The following is a 14,394-nucleotide window of genomic DNA, read 5'->3' on the forward strand; positions in this document are numbered from 1 at the left end:
TGTTCCGCAAACAGAAACTGCTAGTCCTCTTCCTACAAGAAACACACTATAGAAGGGGCGCACAGTCGACAATAAAAGGAAGGGAGATAGGCAGAAACTTCTGGGCCTCACACAAATCCTCGAAGAATGAGGGAGTAGGTATTCCCCTTGGAAAATCAATGCACCTTACTGATGTCGAGACAAAAAGGGGCTTTGGAGGTAGATTCTTGGGGATCAAGGGGCTGTCCCAGGGCACACGTGTCACATTAGCTACTCTGTACGCACCCAACGCTGGCCAAATCAAGTTCATTCATAAAGTTCTTAAAGTCATGGACGAATGGGCGGAGGGAGCCATGATCCTGGGTGGAGATTTTAACCTTATTACTGACCCACGACTTGATTGGTGGTCCCCCAAAGGGACGGGACCGAAAGCCCCCATAAGGACAATCTTGCCATGAGAGACCTCCTACAAGAATATTATTGGGTGGATGTATGGCGAAAATGTTGGCAGGCCCCGGGAGGTTACACGTTCTTCTCCCCTCCCCACCAAACATATACTAGAATCGACTTACTGCTGATATCGGAGGAGGGAGGAGGGGAAGTGGGAAACCCCACGGTTGAATCAGTGACCTGGTCGGACCATGTACTCCTCGTTATGGAATGGCGATTGCAAGTCACCCCAAAATCATATAGGTGGTGCTGTAATGACACCCTCATGAGGGACCAGCTGTTTAGGAAATTCCTACAAACAGAAATAGAAGCCTTTTTTCGTAACAAGCAATACAGGGGAAATCCCAATGGCCACAGTTTGGGAGGCGGCAAAGGCCACCTTCAGGGGTCTCCTTATTGCAGAGGGTTCGAGCAAAAAGCGGGAGAGAGCTCTGATAGAGTCCAAACTTCGGGAGGATCTACGAGATATGAGGGCGCAGCTCACGAAAGGAAACGTGGACCGCGAAAATCTCCTGGGCGAAATGAGAGATAAAAGGCAAGCCCTACATGCAATCCTAATTGGTGAGGTGGCCAAAAAAATGAGATACACGAAGCAGCGATACTACGAGAAGGGAGACAAGGTTGGAACCCTGCTGGCACACAGACTAAGGGGTAATAGGGCGGGTAGATGGACAGAGAGGGTCAGGGATGGGGCGGGCAACACCCTGACAAAAACCGACCACATAGCCGAATCATTTGCGGGCTTCTATAAGGCACTCTATACTAAACAAGAGGGTGAATCATTAGACGAGATCCGAGAATATCTCAAGGACCACCCTCTACCCAAACTCACAGACCCAGAAAGGGAGGCACTGGAAAGGGAAATGACGGAGGAAGGGGGCCATCAAAAGACTTAAAGTGGGTAAGACCCGGGGGAGAGATGGATATACAGCCGATTTTTATAAACAATTCCAATCTGAGCTAATACCACCATTAACCAGGCTGTTTAACCAGATCAACACCTCGGAAACCATCCCACCGACATTCCTACAGGCATTGATCACAGTAATTCCTAAGCCCGGCAAGGACCCTGCGGAGTGCAGTTCATATAGGCCCAACTCACTTCTGAACACGGATGCAAAGATTTTCACCAGGATCCTGGCAACACGCTTAAAAAAGTGCCTGCCCCGACTGATCCACCCAGATCAAGTTGGTTTTGTAATGGACAGACAGGGGGCCGCCAGTATGCGCAAAACCCTACACATACTGAGTTCAAAAAGGGTTAAATCAGAGGGTGCCCTTCTCCTGTCACTGGACGCGGAGAAGGCGTTCGACAGGGTGAGTTGGGCCTTCATGGAGGGTGTTCTATCATCTCTGGGGATGGGACCCAAATGGCGGGGGTGGATGACAGCCCTCTACTCTCACCCCTCTGCGAAAGTGGTAGTGAACGGGGGTGAATCAGAACCCCCCTGGAAAGAGGCACAAGACAGGGGTGCCCATTGTCCCCCCTCATATATGCACTAGTGATGGAGCCATGGGCTATAGCGATCAGGGGGAAGACAAGATCCAGGGTATTAAAATAGAGGAAACCGATTATAAAATAACTCTGTTTGCCAACAATGTCCTCTTATACCTTTCTAACCCATCTCAATTAGTCCCTGAGGTGTTAAATAGCTTGAAACAATATGGGTCTATTGCCGGTTAGAAGGTAAACTTAGACAAATCAGTTGCTTTTCCAGCAGGCCAGCTAAACGAAGTGGAGAGCCAATACATTGACAACCTCCCCTTCTGCAAATAAACTTAGGGGTTCTGTCACCTGGGGATCCAGATACCATCAGATCTAGCTGATCTTTTCAAGGCTAATTACCCCCCCCCCCCTTTGGTCGGCAATCAAACGTGACCTGGAACGCTGGTCGAAATCCGGCCTCTCATGGATGGCTCGCCTTAACTCCATTAAAATGGTCATCCTCCCTAAATTTTTATATCTATTTCAAATGTTGCTGACTCAGATTCCGAAACTATTCCTCCTAGAGGTAAAGCGGACCCTTCTCCGCTACCTATGGGCCGGAGAATCTCACAGGATTGCCTACAACACTCTTACAAGGCCCAAAGATGAGGGCGGAGTTAATTTCCCAGACCTAGACACATATTATAAGGCATCACAATTGTGAATTCTGGTGGACCACTTGACGATGGGCCCAAAGAAGCAATGTGTGGGATTGGACAACACACTTTTCTCCCCAATTACGTTAGACGAATGGCTATGGGTTCCCAAGGCATCTATCCCGAGAAGGGTCTTGACACACCCAGTCCTCAGGTTGTTATGGTCCATATGGAAAGAAGGGGGTTATTTTAGGTGGCTCACAACATGGCCCTCACCCCTAAGATGCATTTGGGCTCCCCCACTATGGGAAGGGATCAATGAACCATTAGCCTTCCAACAATGGTACAAGGCAGGCCTTTGTAGAGCCGGACAGCTTTGGACAGAGGGGGTGTTTATTTCCCTGAGGGACCTGAACGACGCCCTGGCCATTCCCAACCTCTCTCCTTTCCGATACCTGCAACTTAAGGGTGCCCTCACCGAGAGTAGATGGGGAGATACGCTTAGGAGAGATTTAACTGACTTTGAGAAGTTCCTTGTAACGCACAAGGGGACCAAAGGGGTGATATCGCGGCTATACAGCTTTCTGTTGCTATCGGTCCCACGGGAACCCCCATCTTCCCAGGTACAATGGGAAAAAGACCTAGGCACTCCCATAACCGAAAAGAGATGGACCAAGATCTGTAGACAGGCCAATCACTCCACTGCCGCACCCCAATACCGCCATCGGGCTCTGAAGCTGATCCACAGATGGCACTACCCTCCGCAGAGGATAGCTAGGATGAGAAAGGGCTATGATCCCCACTGCTGGAAGTGCCACACTGAAAAAGGGGAATATGTACATATGTGGTGGAAGTGTCACGTGGTACAAACCTATTGGAGTGAGGTCATGTCATGGATAAAAGAGGTAGATGGAATAGAGAGAACTTTATCCCCCTGGCTAATGTTGTTTGGTATTGAGGTGGAGGGGGGCCCAAAGATGTAACATGACCATATGCTGCAAGTTATGCTAGTCGCAACTAGATGCTGCTGGGCCCATAAATGGAAATCACCCCGTCCTCCGGGGGAGGGGGATTGGGCCTCGAAAATACGGGCAATCTACGACATGGAGTTCTTAACTCATCTGATTGATGAATCCAAGTCTAATATTGAGGGCATATGGCTTCCTTTCTTCGATAAACATGGGAGAACAGCTTAAAGACATGTTTAACATCCCAGACGGTCTCCCTGATCTAAACGTCACTCTTTGGACACTTCCACTGGAGCGTGGGGAGACCTACTATGCTGGGAGAAGCCCCCCCTATATGTTGGACCTTGCGTTTTGAGCATCATTCTCCTGGAACTACCTTATGCTCATGATGGGTGTTTTACGATAACGTGTTGTACCTGGCTGTTGTTATCATCCTAGGAACCATGGTGTGGGGGAGGGAGGGTGTAAGGGGGGCGAGTGACTGTATTCTTATTCATTTCAATGTGTGTATCATTCTTCTACTCATGTCATAATTATAAAATCCTTAATAAAAACTGAATTTTCAAAAAATAAAAAAACCCCAAAAAATAACATCCCGCAATGAAATGACATGGAACCGTCATCTTCCAATCAAAGGCCTCCAAAGGAAAAGTGGGTTGCCTGACCAGCGGGCTTTTGACGTGTCAGGAACAGTCTAAACTCTTCCTTAGTTTGTGCTAGAGAGGTAGGGGGAAATATACTGACGGTAGAGGTCAGCAGGAATGTGGGTGACGAACATGAGTGAATGCTGATTGTAAATATTTATGACTCGCCAGGAGAGTTTATCAGCGATGAAGTGTTCGATAACCTAGATCTTATCCTGGTGCATTGGGGCGAGCTGGCAGTCAACAACACTGTAATTATATGTGGAGACTGGAACGCCAGATGTGCAGAAAGGTCCAGGGGTCCGGTCTATAAGAACGTGGTTAAATACAGTGTCATGACATATACAATTTTGAATGCTAGGGGGCTGCAGTGGCTCAGCTACCTGCAGGAATGGAAATTGTTTTTGCTTAATGGGCGGGTGGAAGGGGACCGCCCGGGTGGCCCAACCTGATCTGTGGGGGTGGGGGGCCACGTTGGACTATATTGCAGGAAACAATTGCCTACTGGAGTTGGTCAATGCCCTCAGAGTTGTTCCTAATGTATACATCGACCATGTTATGTTGACACTGGATTTAATCAAGAATGTTAGAGAGAACGATATTCTTAAGTGTGGCAGTGTTGAACCGAATTATGCAGGAAACCATCTCTGTTGGACCCAGATTACAATAGGGAAACTCTGTCCAAGGGTCTTTTCCCAGAGTTGTTTTGACTGGAGAGGGCTTAAAGGCAAAAGTGCCAATGAAATAGAAGTATGGCTCTCATTGGTAGCAAATGAGGCAGTTGTAGTCACAGAGCCCCTACAGTGGTTAGTAACACACGGACCATTCAATTCTTTAATATAAAGATACGTAATCGCAAGCGCACCATGCATAAGGCCATTTGTGTCCTTTGATTTCCAACACAACCAGGATGGGCAATCAGTGGCTAGGCCAGGTGAAATTGCACAAAATAAAAATGAATATCGCTTGTGACTAAAGCATTATAAGTCAATGATTGCAAAGAAACAAAAAGGGAGCGGTTTGTTCAATTATGTATGAGGCGAGACCCTGGAGCCATCTGGAAATTATTTGCGATTGCTCGGGCGGGAAAGGGCAAAGAAATGTGTTAACCCGATCCCAGGTGGCACATTAAGTACCCACATCGGCACAAAATATTTTGACCTTGCAGTCCTTTGTGTATTCCCTCTCACTGATTTGGTCTGACCGCTGGAGATGCGTATGAAGATACTCGTGGTAGCCATAAACAAGTTAAAGAAATCAAGAGTGCCAGGGCCGAATGGCCTGGTGAATGTGGCCTTAATTTAATGTATGTGTTTTTAGTTCATAAATGAACTTTTACAAATACATGTAATAATGTATTTAAAACACAATAATACAGTACTGTATAATAGCAAAAATCATAATAGCAGCAATAATAAAAGAAAATCATCATTATTACTTCACTTTAAAAAATCATAATTGCTTAATTCCATTCCACATCATTTAATTTCGATTGGTTGATTGATTAATTAATTTGTTTCCATTTTACTACAATGCAATTCACAATCCACTGGCTTTACTAACCCATCTCTAAAACTAAACAGGCAAAGCAATCAATATAATACTCAGTAGGTCGACCCTTGGCCTAGATGTTTCCCAGTTTTAAGAAAGATTATCAAATCCATTCATACGTAGTTTGATGTTTTACAGGGTTGTACGATGACTCGCCTGTTATTTCGATTATTAATCAATGGCGAGCCTCGTTGATCGAGATAGTCATTAGGGCCAATTGTGTCTGTGGCCATAGCCAATTCAGTATTTAGGTGGAAAAATACAATTTAATCTGCAACCATGGCCCAAACAACGCTAAATGTACTACGTCTGAATCGTATTCAGGCAATAGTGCCAAAAATGGTCCGTTTTAATAGCATCGTACTGGCTAACAAACTCCCAACAGGCACATTTTTTATTTATTTTTATTTGTTTGTAACACGCCAGAGCCCGCAGGAATCAGGGCGCGAACATAGAGGCGAAGTACGAACATACTAGATAAGACAGGAGAAGCAGACGTTTCTAGGTCTGGTTTTCTGGGTTTCTATTTAAATAGTAGTATTTTCGATTTCTTTATGAAAATCAAAAAATTGCCTAAGAGTGGTCGGGAGTTTGTTCCACTTAAGAGATGCTTTGACTGGGAAAGATCGTCCTAGTCCATTTGCTTTCTTGACGCAGGTACTCTTCACTAGGCCTTGGTCCATTGATCTCAAAGGTCGTCCCTGTTCATATGAGGATATTAGCTCTTTTAAGTATGCTGGGTGGAACCATAAAGGCAATGGTGGAAGACCGAAACTGTCTTGAAGGTGATGCGATCGTCCACGGCTAGCCAGTGTATAGACTTTCTATCTTCTGTGACGTGGTCCCTCCTAGATTTTCTTTTAATAACTCTCACAGCGTCATTCTGGATGACCGGACATTGGTCTATGCAGCTTTTGTTAGCTCCCAGTAAAAAGGCGTTACGATAGTCTAGTCTTGAGAATTATACCTCTGGCGATGACGGTACAGTATTTTTCATTTAAGACAGGTCTTATGTGCCAGAGTAGCCTTTAGTAATACCAGCAGTTCTTTTTCAGATGGGCTACGTGAGCGTTGGCTCAGAGTGTGGGTTCTAAGTACACACCTAGAGTTTTCACTTTGTCGGTGACCGAGATATTTGAGTTTTTTATGCTGAACTCGGCATGATCCGGCCTGAGTTTGGCCCTAGCCTGAACGTAGCCAAAGATCATAAGCTCTGTTTTGCTGCTATTTAAACAAAGCCAGTTTGCTTTCATCCAGTCCTCGATTACGTTGTAGATATTAGCAACCTTGGAACTGTCCTTGCTGTGGCACACGCTTAGTTCTACTATCAGCTGGGTATTGTCCGCAAAGTTTGTAAATAGCACCCCTAGATTGTCAAGAAGGGTGCAATGAATTCTGAGGTATAGATTGAAGAGAAGGGGGATAAACTAGCCCTTTGGGGCACACCACAATGTATGCGTATTGGTTTAGAAAATTTGCCTTACCAATGTATCCTGGAGCTTCGTTCCGCAAGGAAGGAAGAAATCCAGTCTATAGCCTCCTGAGAACAGTTTCCCGATGTTCCCAATGCTTCTTGGAGTTTATGGTGATTTAGCAGATCAAAATCTACTGATAAATCCAACAGTCTCAGCATACCAGTGTTGCCTTTGTCCAGGATATTCAGCATTCTAGTCTGGAGGTCAGGCAACGCAGTTTTAGTGCTATGCGAGCCTCTGAAACCGGATTGTTGTGGGTGAAGCAGGTTGCATTCGTCCACTAAGTGTGCAACTGTTTAGTCGCTGCTTTATCTAAGACTTTCAGTAGTAGGTTACAATTGGTTATCAGGCGAAGGTTTGTTGGGTCTTGTTGGTCAAGTCCTGTTTTTTTTACTAGCGGTGTAACTGTCACTACTTTGATTGTTGCTGGCACTTTTTTTTATCTCTAAAGGAGGCATTGACCATTCTACAAAAGAGTGGGGCAAATGTATCTATGTTTTCTAGGATGATTTTCAGGGGCTAAATATTCTCTGAACAGGTTGTCTGCCTGAGAGAGGAGAGAAGCTTCATTTCCTCTATAGTAAGGGGGTTGAACTTAAATGTTTCCCTTCATGAGGTGGTGAGGAGGTGGTGTCTGAGTTATTCAAGGAGGATTGTGCTTGAGTGGACACCTGGCAGAGGCCAATAGCCTTGCAAGCTTTCAGAATTTTTTAGTGGAAGGCGAGTGGAACCTTCTCACAATCATCATGAGTGGGTTAATAGGGAGGTGAGAGGTGGGGTTTTTCCACAGATTTTAGGATTTGAAAGAGCCTTCCCGTGGAGCTCAAGGCTGTAGAGATTTGCTCGTTATAGACATTTTTCTTTGTATTGTTTGTCTAGTTCTTTCCAATTTTTTTCTTCTGTTTGGCTTTTTAGCCACTGTCTTTCTAGATTCCTTTTCTCTTTTTTTAAGTGGTTAGTTTCTTCATTGAACCATTTTTGGTGATTTACATTTGCTCTAACCTGTTTTTGTTTCATTGGTGCATGCGAATCAACAAGTTTTTGGAATTATCTGTTGTACGTAGCGACAATCTCTTTACAGGAGTCGTCGTCTGAAGTCAGGGACATGATGTTAGAAACAGTTTGTGCCAAAATATCTTGTGTAAGATTTTAAAATGTTCTGTTAAAATCTTTTTGGGTGCATTGTCTGATTTCTTAGTGTTGATTTTAGGTGTCAATTTTAATTCAATTTTATAATGGTCGGACGATATGGAGGGAACTGTCTGTTGTGTGGTGATATCCACATTGCTGGATATAACCCAGTCCAACTGGTTTCACTTATCTGTGGTGGGTTCGGTGTTGACCACCCTGTAATTAATAGATTTTAGGTCTTTTTCAAGAGCAATAGCCTCTTTATCTTTGCTATTGTCTGTCCATCTGTTGAAGTCTCCTAGGACCACGGTTCCTGTATTGGGCCCTTTCAGGGTGTTTAATATTTGTACTTAGTCTTTGTTGAAGTCTGTGGTCAAGGTGGCTGATAAAGTGCTATAATGTTGATGCAGTTGTTTTTAGTTGGTATCATTTTGAGTAAGAGGAGTTCACACTCTTGACAATGGATGGGTTATGGAAACAGATAATTTCTGGCTATTATAGCCACTCCGCCCCCCTTTCCTAGGTCTCTGTTTTTATAAAAAACATTGTACCTTTGGGGTACTGCAATGTCTATTGTGGGGCCAACGGCTCCTGAAGTCAGGATTCAGTTAGGCATAGAATGTCTAAGTTCTCCTGGGTTATGTAGTCGTGGATATTCTGGGGAAGGTTGTTCAATGACCTGGTGTTTAAAGGTTCTACGTTATTTCGCCGCAGGATTTTTCATTGCAGGACTTTTCATCGCCGTTTTTTTATCGAATAAAACTCATTGTTTTTATTTTGAGGGAGTTACCCCCCCCCCCCAAACCTGGCTTTTTAAAAAAATGTTATTATTGCCTTACACCCACAACGATTTATTTAATTTTTAAACCCCCCCCCCAAAAAACTATTTTATTCCCATAAAAAACGGCGATGAAAAGTCCCGCGATGAAAAATCCTGCGGCAAAACAACTGTATACCTGTTTAAAAAGGCTATTGTGCATTGTGTTATATTTGTCCTGAGGGGTGTCGTAGATGGAGGTACGACCTGTGTGTTGTTCGTAATTTCCGTATCTGATTCGGTTGCTAACATGTAGTTTAGCTCCAGTTTCACACACGTGTAAAGACATGGCGGGGGGTTTCCAACTTTGCCGGCTTTTCACACATACAGCAGGTTGGCATCTCAAATGGGATTTTTAAATCGGTCCCCGCGTCGTGAGGATAGGGAGTTGGTTTACTCTCAATCGTAACATAAAGCTACAAAGTCATGGACTAGGACATTTTAATAGATAACGCTGCGTTTGCAGGTAGTTATGTGTAACCCCCAGCACATATGTGTAATTTTTAAACTTTTCCAGATGGTTTTAATTGCCTATCCAGCCATGTAAGGCCATTTTCTTCTTAAATATGGTTTTTAGCGTGGTAAAACTGATGCCACGCTTAAAGTCAGGTTTCCAATCAATAGAGAGGAAACACTCATCATTAAGTGACTGGTAATCCCTGGTTCTTGTTTTAACAAGAGGCATGGTTTCAATACACTGTCCCAGTATCCCTAATAGGGGGCATTTGGGCTTCGAGCTTGATTTTATGTACAGGAGGCCCCTATTTGTCATTAACTGGGATCTCAGGGAAAGCAACCCCAACTTAGTCCTCAAGTAAGCCATGGGGATGGACGGGGGAAGGCTTAAAATATACCTCCAGAAAAACCCTTCCAGGCATCTAGACATCCCAAATCAACCATGGCTAGTGCCTGCAGGCCATATAAAATTGTTGGGACAATGCTCTGCTTATAGAGTTTAATGGTGCCTTCGATTGAAAACCCTACGGCATGTTTGGTAAAGTGGTTTATTGCGTAGGTCAGCTGTCGGGGCTTACACTTTTTTAGCTCAATGAAATTATTGTACCTAACCATACCTGACAAATCCAGATAGGTGTAGGTCGGCACATACTCAATGGTTCCTAAATCTGATCTGAGCTTACCATCATTTGGGTCTTCTTCATATTGATGGCAAGATCATTCTTCCGCACATATTCAAACAATGCCTTGAATTTACCCCTAATACCGCTAAGATACGGTATACAAGGAACAGGTCGTCTGCGTACAAAATGCTGGGTATACGGGTATCTCCTATCTAGATCGAACAGCCCCTCTCCACGTTACTGCATGTGGGAGGTCCGACAGAAGAAAGGGGTCTTGAAGAGCGACTCTGAAAACTGGGCACACGTTATGCTTGTCCTTTTTGCCTGAGTCTGCAGAGAGAGAAGGATACCGACTTCATGGCAGCAGTCTGTTTTTAAACCGATCTATATGAAAGGGGAGCGGATAAATGTTAATAACTACAGGCTGCTGTCCATGCTAGACGTTTCTGGCACACTTTTTGCCACACTGGTCCTGAAGGAGTTGCAAAAATGGGTGGATGAGAATGAAATCCTCCACCCGTTTCGGACAGGATTCCATCCAGGATTAGGGACAGCCCACAATATCACAGACCTGGACTCAATAACTCAAACCACCCACAGTAATAGCACCGCTACATTGTACGTGGATTTTGTGGATTTCAAATCTGCATTCAATCAAGTAAATAGGGAGAGCCTGTGGGCTAAACTTAGCAAACTGGGCTGCCCAGCCTGGCTGTTGAAAATATGTATACAACTACATAGTAAGAACTGGGCATGTGTCAGGTTGGACAATGGGGGCACAGTGACGGCACCGACTAGGGTAAGCGGGCCGGCAACAACACATGTCCTACCTTCCCACAGGTGTCCCAAAGAAAAGGGTACCTCATATGTGTGTGTGCACCTAACTCGGCGCAAAGGGAAAAGGCTAAGAAGACACCCGTGGGAATCCACAGAGATCTGTTGCGTGAATCGCCCTAGAATTGTTTACCCACAATGCCCAGCAAAGTCCAAAATTTAGGAAAACCACAATTTTCAGACATTTACCACCAGGAAACCACTGAAACAGGCCGGCAACAACACATGTCCTATCTTCCCACATACCCACAGGTGTCCCGACAAAAACGTTACCTCACATGTGTGGGTGCACTTGCCTGGGTGCAAAACGAAAAGGCTAAACCACTGGTATTCCAAAGGGTTTGGAAAAGGACATTTCTAGGATTTTGGTCTTGTGGACAACCTACTGATTTCGGCCTGGGGTGTCGCAGCCACCAAGGAAAACAGGGAACCACATGCATTTCTGAAAAGAAGACACACGTGGGAATCCAAAGAGGTCTGACTTGCGTGAATCGCTCTATAGTGCCCATCATGCCCGGAAAAGTCCAAACTTTAGGGGAAGAAACACAACTGTCAGACATTTGCCACCAGGAAACCACAGAAACACGCCGGCAACACCACATGTCCTACCTTCCCCCTTCCCACAGGTGTCACGATGAAAACGGTACCTCACATGTATGGGTGCACCTACCTGAGCACAAAGGGAAAAGGCTAAACCACTGGTATCCCAAAGGGTTTGTGAAGAGGAGATTTTTAGGATTTTGGTCTTGTGGACAACCCACAGATTTGGGCCTGGTGTGTGGCAGCTAACAAGGAAAACAGGGAATCCCATGCATTTCTGAAAAGAAGACACCCGTGAGAATCCCCAGAGGTCTGACTTGCGACTTGACTTGCCGGGCCCACAAGGCCCGGCAAATTGCAAAAGTTAGGGAAAAATAGAATTTTCAGACATTTGCCACCAGCAAACCCCCAAAACACGTCCGCAACACCACATGTCCTACCTTCCCACATTTCCACAGGTGTTCCGACGGAAACAGTACCTCATGTGTGGGTACACCTACCTGGGCGGAAAAGAAAAAGTGTCAACTAAGGAAAATTCTGTAATGCAGCCCATCCACCGCTCCAGGATGGTGAGTGGTGATGTCCCTGGCCTTGGGTAGCTGCCTCCCATGTGGGTTGACCATCCCCAAGCCCAGCAGCAGTTCCAGGGAGGCCAGGCAGGGTCCCGGTCTTTTCCCAGAGTGAAAAGCTGTAACCCAGCCTTTCCAGAACTCCAGGACAATTAGGGGTGATCTCCCCGGCCATGGGAATTTGATTTCAATGTGGGACTACCGTCCCCAACCCCAGCGGCAGTCCCAGTGAGCCCCAGCAGGGTCCCCGTCCTTTCCTGGGGACAGAAGCTGTAACGCAGGCCAGCCATAGCACCAGGATAGTCAGGGTGATGTCTCTGGCCTTGGGCACCTGCCTCCCATGTGGGTCGACCATCCTCAACTGCAGCGGCAGTCCCAGACAGCCCCAGCAGGGACTCCATCCCTTCCCACAGGGAAATTCTGTATGCAGCCCACCCAGAGCTCAAGGATGGTCAGGGTGATGTTCCTGGCCGGCTATGTCCTATGTGGGTTGACCATCAACAAGCCCAGCAGCGGCTCCAGGAAGCCCCGGCAGGATCCCGGTCCTTTCCTAGAGGATAAACCTGCAAAGCAGCCCAGCCAGAGCGCCAGGCTGGGCTTGGGGATGGTCGCCCTACATGGGAGACAGCCGCTCAAGGCCAGGGACATCACCCCTGACTATCCTGGCGCACTGGATGGCCTGCGTTGTAGCATCTTCCTATGGTAAAGGACGAAGATTCTGCCGGGGCTACCTGGGACTGGCGCTGTGCTTGGGGACTGTACACCCACATGGGAGACAGCCGCCAAAGGCCGGGGACATCACCCCCAACCGTCCTGGAGTTCTGGCTGGGCTTTGTTACAGCTTTTCCCTCCGGGAGGCACTGGTACACTACCAGGGCTCACTGGTGGGAAATAACTATAACAAATAACATAATGAACTCACCGGGTCTGGCGTGAATGTCCGCTCGCTCCGCTGCCTCCAGGTCTTCTGTCCTGCTTCTTTGCGTAGCCCAGCAACCACCTTCTTTCGGCTTCCTGCGGCTCGCGCCACTCGCAAATGGAGCGTTCTCTGCTCCGGAGGCTCTCTGGTGCTCGCCTGCCACCAGAGGCCGCCTCAGTTGGGGGAAATATTTCAAAATGCACGCTTCCCGCCATGCAACTTCTGCAATTAGAATTCCTAGAGGAAGAGATGCTCTTAGGACTGGCTACTAGTCAATCTCCGTCAGTGGTCTCGGCGTCTCTGCTTGGTACAACGTCTTTTCATTCGATGGGTTTTTTAATGAATATTTTTAACTAAAAAACTCATCGAAAAATATAGGGGGTGGGAAAGTATATATAGTGGGTATTGAGGGGGTCAGGAATAGTGAAAAATCAATAGGGGATGTGGGTTTTAGGAGACAAATACTGCATCTCACCCAACTGAGTCCTCCTGTTCCCCTGGAACCCTTCTCCTTCCAGGTGATCCTCCCGGCTAATACCACCTCCATGGTTAGGATCAGGAAGTGACTGCCTTTCCCTGGCCACCTGGGAGGAGATTTTAGGCAGGGTCTTTGTGAGGACTCTGCAGGATCACATACCTCATTGGAGGTTGTTGCCACTGTGTCTTCGTTTGCGAGACTCTTACTTCCACTACATCCAGCCTTGTTCTGCATTTGTCTAGTTTTGCCTTACGATGATCCACTTTGCACGTGAGGATATCCAATTTCGAATCTAGGGTTCCCATGCCTGCCTTAAATTGCATTAGCATTTCTTTTACTTCAAAGGAGGAATCCATCTCTTCTGTACCACAGGCGCACCCCTGAGGTGGTACATCATCTGTAGTTTCCATGTGTTTGTTCTTTTTAGCAGGAGTATTGATCCTGGTTTCGAACTGAAGCCTGGTCTGTTGCTTGTCATGTTTCCCCATGGTATTCTCCCTTGATGAAAACACTCAGTAATGTGATGTCTCTTCTAAAACTCGTCCCCGTGTCAGCAGTAGATTCCACTATTTAATATGTCTTTGCTTTATGTTATTCCATATATGCATGGTTCGTCACAGTTAGTCATTTAAATGCCATGGAGCCATAGCTTTTATCTCCCAACTTCGCCTCTTAAAGCATTGTTACCCTTCCAGTGCACACTGACTTAATAAGCCATAACCAGGCCTCCTCTGGGGATCGCTCTCCAATTGCCATCTCACCCGACTGGCCTCCTACCAAGCCACTACGATTCAGACACGCCCGTAATATGACAGTTGCCATACAGTGATCACTATTATCCGCAAATGGCTCTCCTCCTTCCATCATCGCACAGTGCC

The sequence above is a fragment of the Ambystoma mexicanum genome, chromosome 1p (genome assembly GCF_040938575.1).
Source record: "Ambystoma mexicanum isolate Mex_15411 chromosome 1p, UKY_AmexF1_1, whole genome shotgun sequence".
Lineage (NCBI taxonomy): Eukaryota > Metazoa > Chordata > Amphibia > Caudata > Ambystomatidae > Ambystoma > Ambystoma mexicanum.